This window comes from Dermochelys coriacea, chromosome 9, assembly GCF_009764565.3.
Source record: "Dermochelys coriacea isolate rDerCor1 chromosome 9, rDerCor1.pri.v4, whole genome shotgun sequence".
Lineage (NCBI taxonomy): Eukaryota > Metazoa > Chordata > Testudines > Dermochelyidae > Dermochelys > Dermochelys coriacea.
In genome coordinates, this window is record NC_050076.1 from 25,964,912 (window position 1) to 25,976,877 (window position 11,966).

The 11,966-nt window shown below is 40.5% G+C and overlaps 1 pseudogene; it reads left to right on the plus strand.

Moving 5' to 3' along the window:
- The first annotated feature begins 5,739 nt into the window (after positions 1-5,739).
- LOC119861377 lies at positions 5,740-9,579 on the plus strand (annotated as a pseudogene).
- The last annotated feature ends 2,387 nt before the right edge of the window (positions 9,580-11,966 follow it).

The following is an 11,966-nucleotide window of genomic DNA, read 5'->3' on the forward strand; positions in this document are numbered from 1 at the left end:
TAGTTATGTCATATTTACATTCATAAGCATATATCTATAAAGCATTAAGGGGTGCAATGTCACATTGGGCCTACAGACCAGTAGAAGGAGGGAACTGAAGAGAATGCCCTGTCAGCTTCCCTCCTGTTATATCACTGGTGCTCCACTTCAAGTGCCTCTCTCTGCAGGCTTGTGCTGGTGATCAAAAATTTCAAGGAGAGGTGTGGCAGTTTGAAGTTCTCTACTCAGTGAGCCATTAGAAAAATGCAACACTATGAAAATAAGTTACGGATCCAGATAAAACAGGTATACATGTTCCCAGCCCAGATACTCCTAAAAGTAGGATTTAGTGGGTATTTGGGAAACGCATGTAATACATGGTGGATTCTTCCGGCCACTGGTTTTGTTTCATCCCACATGCACAGTGGCATTTGGTTTCTCGGTCCTTGCGTTAAGAAAAAAAATTCTTTAGTTCCAGGCCAGCTGGAAACTTGTTTGAAAGCTAGTGCATTCACTGCAAAATTTTAAGAACAGCATGGTATTCTTCTGATTGTATTCCTGGACTATACATAGAAGAAGAGCATCCGTCTCCAGCCACATGAATTGTACAATGTGTAAATTCAGTGTTTATGAACAAATGCACAAAATCTGTTTTTTCCCCCATTAACTACTTTGTCTATATTCTACACAAGTTGCATCCATTGTCACGTACTGAATGTGACATTCTGGAAGTACTCCTAGGTTAGTCCACTAGTATAGCGAAGAACATAAGATGAAGCTGTTTCAAAACTCAGGTCTGAGTTTTGTTTTTTTGTTCTGTTTTTTTTTTAAACAAAAGCCCCTGCTTTAAAGACTTACATGTAGCACTAGTTTTATATCTGAATTACTGTTTTCCCGTTCAATTTGATTTACGTTAAAATTGCCTTTTAATTTTACTTGTTTATGTGTACATTTTAATGTATTGTACAGTGAATCAGCTATTCACTGAGAGAGTACACACTAATATATACCACAAACACACTTTAAAATCTTAAACAGCTTGATTAATTTCTGAATCTAACTCTTTTCCATGTTGTTGGGGGCATGAATAAATCTCAGGCATCCCTGCCTATTCTGGGTTGCATTTTGCTAGTGCTAGCGGGAAAACAGAAATTCTGTTTCACAAAAAAATTCAAGGTTTGTTGAAAATTTTTTTTTTTCTCTTGGAACAAAAATGAGAACTTTTTTTTTAATTTTTTTGTGAAAAATCACAGAGACCCCAGTAACTAGGGCACTCACCTAGGATATGAGAGACATAGGTTCAAATCCCTGTTCTGCCTAACTCGGAGGAGGGACTTGAAGCTGAGTGTTTCACATCCCACATGAGTACCCTAATCACTCAGATATGGGCTATTCTGCAGCCTCTCTCTCTGGTTTTCACCAGAATTTTCTCCCTGAACCTGATGATTTTCCCTGATGCAAGTTCTTCCAAAGCTGACACTTTTTTCCACAAAATTTCTGTTTTCACTAATTAGCATTTTTGACATATTTTTTGGTCAAAATTTCCAACCAGCTCTACGCTTTGCATGTCCTCTATATTGTTAAATCCCAAATGGTTTTCCTTGAAGTACTGTTCAGTGGAGGGATTCTTTCAACTGGACCCATTTACATGGTCCACCAGCTACCCAATGGCATGCCTCCTTGTGGCAGACCCTCTGGTTTTATTCTTAACACATCCTAGATATTTCTATCTTTTCTAGAAAAAAGAAAAGGAGTACTTGTGGCACCTTCAAGACTAACAAATCTATTTGAGCATAAGCTTTCGTGAGCTACAGCTCACTTCATCGGATGCATCCGATGAAGTGAGCTGTAGCTCACGAAAGCTTATGCTCAAATAAATTTTAGTCTCTAAGGTGCCACAAGTACTCCTTTTCTTTTTGCGAATACAGACTAACACGGCTGCTACTCTGAAACCTATCTTTTCTAGATCAGTTGCTGAACTTTCTGGTGAATCTCAGCATTTGTTATAAATTCATTCCTTTCATATTTACTATCTTCCTCAAGAAATTAGACATCCGTCCATGCCTTTGGTGTATTTCCAGTTTTCACACCCATATGTTAAAGTAGAAATAAAATTTGAGTTGATTTGTAGTTTTATCTTTAAATTGTAGATTTTTGATGACCAAATCTTGTTAAATCTTGTGAATTCAGCTATGAGCATCTTGTTAAATCTTGTGAATTCAGCTGCCATCTTGCCAAGTTGTGACATTCTTTCCTTCTGGATATCCCCTGCCAAGGTATATGAATTGCTTTCCTTTGCCTTCTAACATACTGTATGAATTGGCAGTTACTGAAATTCTCATTAATTTACTTTTTCATAATTTCATATTTATTTCGCAATACTGGAGAGTTTTTTGGTATTTGCTTGTATGTTGGTTGAGCTGTCACTTAGAGTTATGTTGTCAGCAAAATCGAAATCTTCTAGTGTACTGTTATGTGATGCCTATGTTGTATCTATCCTATTTCTGATAATAAAGTCAACGGTAATACCAAACGAGAGGTGCATTATCGTTTGACACCAGTGTGTATGTTAAACCATTTGCTCAAGTCTGCATTTGCTTTAACTGCAAGCTGCGTCTGGATTTTTTTTTAAAAAGCCTTAATTTATTTTTTATTGGCATACCATAACACTTCAAAATGTTGCAAAGTGAATCACAATGGTGGCTGTAAAATGTTTTCTTAAACTGTATGATGAATGGGTTTTGCCATTTGATGTGCTCTTCAGTGATTATTCCTAAAATGAAAATCTGGTCAGCCCATGACCTTCCAGTCAAAATCTAGCCTGCTCTTCCCTTAGCTATCCCTCAACTGATTTCTTTATCCTATTTAAGATGATATTGCAGAAGACTTTGCTGATCACTCAAAAGGAATGTAATACCTCACCAGTTATTGCAGTCACTTAGGTCACCTTTCTTTGGTATTTTGACTATAAAGCTATTTTTCAATTGTTCTGGAAGCTTTTTCCAGTTTATACTGTGAAAAGTTCAGTGATTTTTATCAGTGGTCTCATCACGAGCTTTCACTTCCTTGGTGACTTCACCTGCAGCTCTTGTCCCAGGTTTTAACTTTTATTGCATCTTCCATTTGTTTGTGATGTGTGATGTTACAGTTTCTGGTACTAGGTGTTAAAATTCTTTGTCAGTCAACAGTTTCTTACAGTGTTCTGTTTAGCACCTCTGAAAAGTGCACTGCCCATCGTTCTTTGTTCTTTTTTTGTTCAGGTCTTTCCTTATTTATCCCTAACCAGGTCCTCCAGCTGGTATAAACTTGCCAGATAGAAACTTATTGGCTGATATACTGTTCTTCTGCCACCTTTTTCAGCAACTGCTTCCGCTTCTTTGGCAATATTATCCGCATACTTCCTTTTTGTCTCTTCTCACACCTCTTTGTCCTTGGTTTTTATACAACTTTTGCTGCTGATTTTTTGAGTTATTTGCTTTGCCGTTTTCCTTTCTTACACATAGTTTCATGTGTCCTCACTTATCCAGACTACAGGTTTGCTTCTCTGGAAACTAACTACTGTTGTGGTGGTATTTATGATAGTGTCAAACAGAAAGGACCATGACATATCAATGTTGACTTCTTATGGTAGATCTAAGAGCTTGTCTCTGCTTACCAGGGGATCGATGCATGGCAATCGATCCACCAGGGGTTGATTTAGCAGGTCTAGTGAAGACTCACTAAATCGACCACCAAATGTTCTCCTGTTGACTCTGGTACTCCATCAGAATGAAAAGCATAAGGTAAGTTGATGGGAGAGTTTCTCCCGTTGACCCAGCATGGTGTAGACATCGCAATAAGTCGACCTAAGGAATTGCATAACTTAAGTCAACTTAGCCCCATAATGTAAACCTGCCCTAAAACTTGTATCACCTGAAATCTGTTCTTCAATTCAGTTTGAAATTGCTGCACTAATGTCTAGTTTGTTTTTCATTTGCTGACAATTTTCTTGGTGCTTTTTGGGTTGGTTTGTTTTTTCACAAGTTTGATCTTCAGTCTTTCCACACGCAAATTGTGGTGCCTTCAGATATATGCTCTGACCTTCTGGAGAGTTGATCTAAATTTCCTTCCAATACCATGGCTAGCCTGATTCCTAGTGACTTCATCGGGGGAATTCCAAGTTACTTAATAGGTATCTTTGTGTGAAAATAGTTTTCCACCAATTATGAGGTCTGATAGCAGGCACAGTTATACCACTTGTAATAAACGAAAGGGGGTGGGGGGGGGAGTAGCTCCCTTTTATGGACACCCAGCCAGCCAGTTAGCTATAAAATCCCTTTTAGTAATTGTTCTCTACTTGCTTTACCTGTAATGGGTTAAAAAGTCCATAGGTAAAAGGAAGGGAGTGGGCACCTGACCAAAAGAGCCAAGAGAAGGGCTAGAACTTTTTAAAATTGAAACAAGACTCCCCTTTTGTCTGTCTGGGTTGTTCTGAAGAGCAGGGACAGGGCTGAAACTATGCTGTAAGAACTTGCACCAGGTATGAAAAATCATCCAATCATACCTAGAAACTACTCATTTGGAACTCCAAATATGTAAGCAGATCAGAAAAGGTCTAGGAAGACGCAATTAGGTTTATCTCTTTTATTTCTATAAGGCTTGTGGACTCCTCTGTGCTAACCGCCAAATGTTTTTGTTTTGCTTGTAACCATTAAGCTGGACCTCTAGAAAACCATTTATTGTATTTGCTCTTTTTAAATCTAGCAATAACCTAAGTTCCAGATGTATTTTTTCTTTTTGTTTTTAATAAAATTTTACCTTTTTTAAGAACAAGATTGGGTTTTATGTGTGTGTCCTAAGAGGTTTGTGCACATGTTGTTGAATTAGCTGGTGGCAACAGCTGATTTCCTTTGTTTTTCTTTCTCAGCTCTTCCCAGGGGGTGGGGCCATGAAGGGGCTTGAGAGTACCCCAGAGGGAGGAATTCCCAAGTGCACCTTCCTGGGTCCCAAAAAGGGGTTTGTTTGTTTTTTTTGCACTTGGGTGGTGGCAGTATCTACCCATCCAAAGTCAGAGAAAAGCTGTAAACTTGCGAGTTTAATACCAGCATGGAATAGCCAGTATTAATTTTTTAGAATCCTTGCGGGCCCCCACCTTCTGCACTCAAAGTGCCAGAGTAAGGAATCAGCCTTGATGCCAGTCTTTAACTTTTCTTATTTTGGGAACCAAGGCCAGTCTTGCCCATTCCTTTTTCTCTGTTATCCCCAACCTTGGCACTGAAGTTCCCCAATACTAAGCAGATGTCATGATTGAGAATATTGTCAGAATTCATAGGCAAATGCAGAATGGATCTCAACGTTGATCTCATCATTGGAGTGTAACGTAGAATTGTCATTGTGTTTGAAACCTAGCTTGGAGCAGTTGGTTCTGAGTCTATAAGCAATTTCTCTACTTTGGAAGTCATTTAGTGCTACTCCCTTTGAGTGATCATTTTGCCTCCCCAAATATATTATGGCTTTATTTTTATTTTTGAATTGCTTTTTCTCAGGTGTTGGCCATTGACATTCTCTTGCTCATAGGATTTTAAGTTATATATGTCTTATTTCTTTCTTCTGCTGCTCGTCTTTTGTTGATAGCCATTGTTCTAATATTCCAGAAACCTACTTCCATAGATTTTTACCTTTACTAATGAACTTCTTAATCTGGGCTTCCTGATGACTTTCACTAAGGCTTGTCATTCCTGCCGAGAAGGACTTCATTATTTTTGCATGCTGTTTGACGGAATGGCTACCTTGTTGAGTTTCTGTAACTTAAATATATTTATTACTATATATTAGCTCACACATGGTAACATCACTCCTTAAAATCTAAAGGCCACACTACAGATCTGAGTAAAAAGGTGCAATTTTCACCATCACTTATCAGAGTAGTTCCCCTTTAAAGCATTTGAAACATTTTCTGAATATCTCTGTAGCTAAGCTGTTTTAAGTCTGTTTTTATTTGCTGGATTCATGGTTTCATTCAGTACGAGGCTCATTATACAATGAGTACAATGTAAGAACATGGAAAGTAACCTAAGCGAAAAGTACTGTATAAAAGAGTGAGGCATTATAATTGTTATAAACTGCTAGACTCTCTAATCAATGAGTATACACAATTTGTGGTCCAGAATCCATTTTTAAAATGGTTTGTGATGGTATTTTTTTAAATACCTAAGTGACTAATCCCATGCTTCTGAAGATAACAGACACTAGTGACGAAGGAAGATGTTGCAGACTTTTCCTTCATGCAGTGCTCTTCAGGTTCTTTACCATTGTGCTCAACCTACAGTTCTGCTTAGTGCTTTCTCACTCCACTTTATCCTTGCTACTTCTGTGGGTTTGGTTTTTGGGGGGGGGTTTACTTTCTCCCATTCTCAGCAATGTTTTTTCCTTGATAATGCCCTATGTTCTTGGAACAGACTCTCATTTCCTATCTGCCAACATTCCTCCTTCAAATCCTTCCTTAAAACACTTTTTATTTATATAATCCTTGTGTTGTCATCCCTGGTCCTGTTCTGAACCTTTGTTCCCTGTACTCTGAGTTTGATGTTTACCCTACAGAGTTTACAGTCTGAGGTCTTTAGGTGTTTTTCAAAGTGCTATGGACCCCTAAATCACTTGGTAACTAACCCACATCCTATGCAAGGTGAACATATGACAGATTTTTCTATGAGCATAAAAGTGATAAATTTATCCATGAATGTGAGTAAAAAACCGTAAGTAATGTATGTGCAATTTATAGCAACTTGCAATACCACTGTGGAAATCACAAGACTCCTGTGATTGTGAAAATGTCTTGTGTAATGTGAAGGAAGAGACATGCTCACCTCTAGTGTGTATGTTAAACTTCCACATTCCAATACTACCACCCCTGTAGTATCATCTATGATTTGTAAGCTTAAACACCATGTGTTTGTACAGCACCTAGCAGGAAAGGCTCCTAGAGGCTATAACATGTGAAAGAGCCTTGGTTCTAGGAAACAAGGTGTACGTTGCAGTTGACAACCTCCCATTAAGTGTGCAGAAGTACCATGTAACAGGGCTACTCATCTTCAGCTGCATGAAGGGGGAACGGTCTGTCGGCACACTAGGATTCAGTTCAGGATCCTCCATCTCCTGCAGCTGGGCTTAAAGGACTCAATCCGCTGAGGGACTGGCACAAGGGAGAGGCTGGAAGAAGGTCAGTGTATTTAAAAAAAAAACAACAAAAACAAAACCAAAACACAACCCAGCCTAGAACACCAGTAAGGCAGCTCCAGAAGGCGTGAGATGAGTTGCTTTAGCGTCTGCACCCTGGCCCTGGCCATTTTTAACCTGGCCTGAGCGGGGCGCAGGTTGGCTGCGGTGAGAGGGGCCGGGCTGGAGGGGCGGGTGTAGCGATGCCCTCCGCCCCGGTGTTGGGAACCAGCCGTCGCCGCCCGCGCTAGCAGGAGCCATTGGGGAGGAAGCGGTTGAAGGCAACTCCTGAACAGCCCTTGTTTCTTTCCCGCCTCTTTCCCTGGAGACGGCAGGGCCGCTGTGGGCGGGCTTTTCCATGCTGCTGCTGGTGGGGTCCCTCCTGCCCAGCGCGGGCCGTGGTGGGACTGCGGGGCCTTCCTGCTACCAGGTGGCGGTGCCTCGGCGGCTGGCACCTTCTGGGGGCTGGGAGGCCGAGGGGCAGGTATCCTACCAGCTGCAGGTGGGTGGGAGACTTCTGGTTGCTCACCTGTAGCAGAAGGGCCTGTTCCTGGCCGGCCACCTCTCTGTGCTCGCCTACGAGCGGGATGAGCTGGTGCAGAGCCAGCCCTTCATCCCAAGACACTGCTACTACAAGGGCTACGTGGCGGGTGCCCCAGAGTCACTGGTGGTGCTGAGCACCTGCTCTGGGGGGCTGAGGGGACGAGCGACAGGATTGAGCCCAGCAAGGCCTCCTCCACCTGCCAGCACCTCCTTCATCAGATGGGGGAAGTGAAGGGCACACCTGTCTCATGTGGAGTGACCACTGAGGAGCTGCAACACGAAGGAACCGGGCCCGCTGTGGCAGCCGGACGTCACAGATGGACACATGCCACGTATATTGAGTTCTGCGTGGTGGTGGAGAAAGAGCAGTTCATCCTTTTTTAGAAGGAATGAAAAGGCTCCTGACCAGCCAGGTCCTCGAAGTGATCAATATGGTGGACTCATTTTATCGTGCTTTGGGGGCTCATGTCATCCTGGTTGGACTAGAGATCTGGACAGAAAACATCCTCATCACATTACCCAATACTATAGGCAATGCCCTTCCTGAATTTAACCGCTGGAGGAATGATGTGCTCTATTGTCGCCTGCAGCATGATGCTGGACAGCTATTTATGGCTAAAATATACAGAGGGTGTGCTGGGCGGGCATATGTAGGAGGCATCTGCCTTGTGACGGATGCAGCATCCATTGTCATGTAGCGTTTTGCTTCTGTGCCATTTTTTTCAGTCACTGTTGCACATGAGTTGGGTCATAATCTTTGCATGTATCAAGACTATGATAAATGTCTTTGTAACAGAACTGTTGGCTGCAGCATGGCTGCTGTGCATGTAACTACTGATCAGTTCAGTGACTGCAGTCGTGAAGTATATTTTAATCTCCTCTGTGAAGGCGCTGGATTCTGCGTATATAACATCCCAGCAAAATATTTAGGATGAAGCGCTGTGGTAACAAGGTGGTGGAAGGGGAAGAGGAATGTGACTATGGCGCAGAACTGGAATGCAAAAAAGACTTGTGTTGTCAGTCCACATGCAAACTGAAACCAGGTATGGCTTGTGCTTTTGGAAAGTGCTGTAAAAAGTGTCAAATTCTTGCTGAAAGAAAACTATGCAGAGCAGCTGTTGATGAGTGTGACCTGAGTATTGCAATGGGACTTCAAAGTGCTGCCAAGATGATGTGTATGTACAAGATGGAACTCCATGCAGTAACATGGGCTACTGTTATCGGGGAAGCTGCCATAACCACAAGAAACAGTGTGCAGATGTCTTTGGAAGGGGTGCACAAAAAGCTCTTCCAAGTTGCTTCAGTAACCTGAACACTCGAGGTGACCAGTTTGGCAACTGTGGTGGTGGTGAAACTGGAGCAAATTACAAAAAATGTAAAATCAGTGATGTCTTGTGTGGAAGGATTCAGTGTAAAAATGTAGAAAAAAATACAAATAAACCCTTTGAAGGAACATAGTACTGTCGTATAAACTCCCATGGGTCATATCTGGTGTTGGGGTACAGACCATCATGCTGGGACTGATGTAATTGATACAGGGGCAGTGAAAGATGGCACATTTTGTGGTAATGGGAAAATTTCCTTTAATAGGACATGTGCAAGTGTGTCAAATTTGAATTTTGATTGTGATGTTAAGAAAAAATGCAACAGTAGGGGAGTATGCACCAATACTAAAAATTGCCATGTAACTATGGGTGGGCCCCTCCAGACTGTAAATTCCCACAGTGGACCTGTTCCAGTGTCTAAACCTATGGTAAGTATATGGAGCAGCAGTCTGGGTAATGTTATCTGGATAATAATTGGCACCAGTATTCTCCTTGTTTCTCAAATTTTTAGGATGCTTACCAAAAACTGGATGGATAAAAGTGTTTGAAAGGCTAGATGCCACACAGAGAAAACAACCTGCTGCAGCTTCTGCTGGTGATAGGCAGAGCCTCCATAAGAATGGCAGCATTAGTTCAAAAAAGTAAGAGAGCCAACACTTTTTTTCTAGAACGGCAACAGATGTTTTGCAGGTCAAAGGATCAGAATTTATCAAAGCAGTTATTGAAAGAATCTGCATCTGAGTCTATGCTGAGGTAGTGATGGCTTGGCACTGCCTGATCCCGAATATAATGTAACAGTATATTATAGTTAAATGTAGCGTTTTGGGTGTGAGAGTGAGTCTCTCTTTTTTTTAAAGAAAAAAGTAAATAAAAAATTGGTTTTTATTTTTTTAAAATAGGAAAGTAATGGAAAACATTTTGCATTCCTCAGAAAGAGATCGTGTGGGTGATGATATTTCCCCAAATGCCCAGCCATTTGGTCATTGTATAAGTTAATTCTGTAGTAATAGTCTACAATGTAGTGTTTTATAGAGCTATATTGCAGACATATCAGAGCTGCACACAGAAAATGGGCAGTTTCTCTTCCTAGTTGTATTGTGCACTTAGTGGAGGTTGGGTCATCCTTCATCTCGGAGGTACTGATGTAATTTGGGGCTCTCTGGGATTTTGTAGTGGCATAGATTCCATTGTAAATCATTAATTCTCCTTGGAATATACTGGGGCCTAAAAGAGACAACAGAATTCCTTTAAGAAGGGGGAATAGCGCTGCTGAAAACCAGCCAATGAAGAAAGAAGAGCAAGCCTATGAAAACCAAGCCTGCCTTCTTCCACCCTGCTACCACTCTGACATGTGCCCCCAAACTAGCAGCATACCCTTCCTCTATGCTGTTGACATGTAACTTCCAGTTGTTGTGAATGATTTTAAATTAAATTTTCAATAAATAGTTTAGATCAGCTTTTTTTTGTACCCACATTGGTGCATAGACATATTAAAACCAGATTTTAAATGACAAATTACTCAAAAAATTGTATATTCATTAGGGCTGTTGATTAATTGCATGAGTTAACTGCAATTAAGTCAAAAATTAATTGCATTAAAAAATCACACTGTGTTCATTAATCACACTGTTAAACAATAGAATACCAATTGAAATTTATTAAATATTTGTGGATGTTTTTCTACATTTTCAAATATATTGATTTCTGCTACAGCACAGAATACAAAGTGTACAGTGCTCACTTTATATTTTTATTACAAATATTTGCACCGTAAAAATGATAAACAAAAGAAATAGTATTTTTCAGTTCACCTCATACAAGTACTGTAGTGCAATCTCTTTATTGTGGAAGTGTAATTTACAAATGGAGATTTTTTTGTTACATAACTGCACTCAAAAACAAAACAATGTAAAACTTTAGAGCCTAAAGTCCACTCAGTCCTACTTCTTGTTCAGCCAATCGCTAAGACAAACATGTTTGTTTATATTTACAGGAGATAATGCTGCCTGCTTCTTATTTACAGTGTTACCTGAAAGTGAAAACAGGTGGTTTGCATGGCTCTTTTGTAGTCGGCGTTGAAAGGTATTTACGTGCCAGATATGCTAAACATTCATATGCCCCTTCATGCTTCAACCACCATTCTGGAAGACATGCTTCCATGCTGATGACGCTCATTAAAAAAAATTCATTAATTAAATTTGTGACTGAACACCTTGGGGGAGAACTGTATGTCTCCTGTTCTGTTTTACCCACATTCTGCCATATATTTCATGATATAGCAGTCTCGGATGATGACCCAGCACATGTATATTTTAAGAATACTTTCACAGCAGATTTGACAAAACGCAAAGAAGGTATCAATGTGAGATTTCTAAAAATAGCTACAGCACTCGACCCAGCGTTTAAGAATCTGAAGTGTCTTCCAAAATCTGAGAAAGACGAGGTGTGGAGCTTGCTTTCAGAGTCTTAAAAGAGCAACACACTAATGTGGAAACTACAGAATCCAAACCACCAAAAAAGAAAATCAACATTCTGCTAGTGGCATCTGACTCAGATGATGGAAAATGAACATGCGCTGGTCCGCTCTGCTTTTGGATCGTTATCTAGCAGAACCCCTTATCAGCATTGGCAAACATCCTCTGGAATAGTGGTTGAACCATGAAGGGACATATGAATCTTTAGCACATCTGGCATATAAATATCTTGCGACGCCAGTTACAACAGTGCCACATGAACATCTATTCTCACTTTCAGGTGACATTGTAAACAAAAAGCGGGCAGCATTATCTCCTGCAAATGTAACCAAACTTGTTTGTCTGAGCGATTGGCTGAAGCAGGACTGGGTGGACTTGTAGGCTCTAAAGTTTTACATTGTTTTATTTTTGAATGCAGTTTATTTTTTTGTACATAAGTCTACATTTGTAA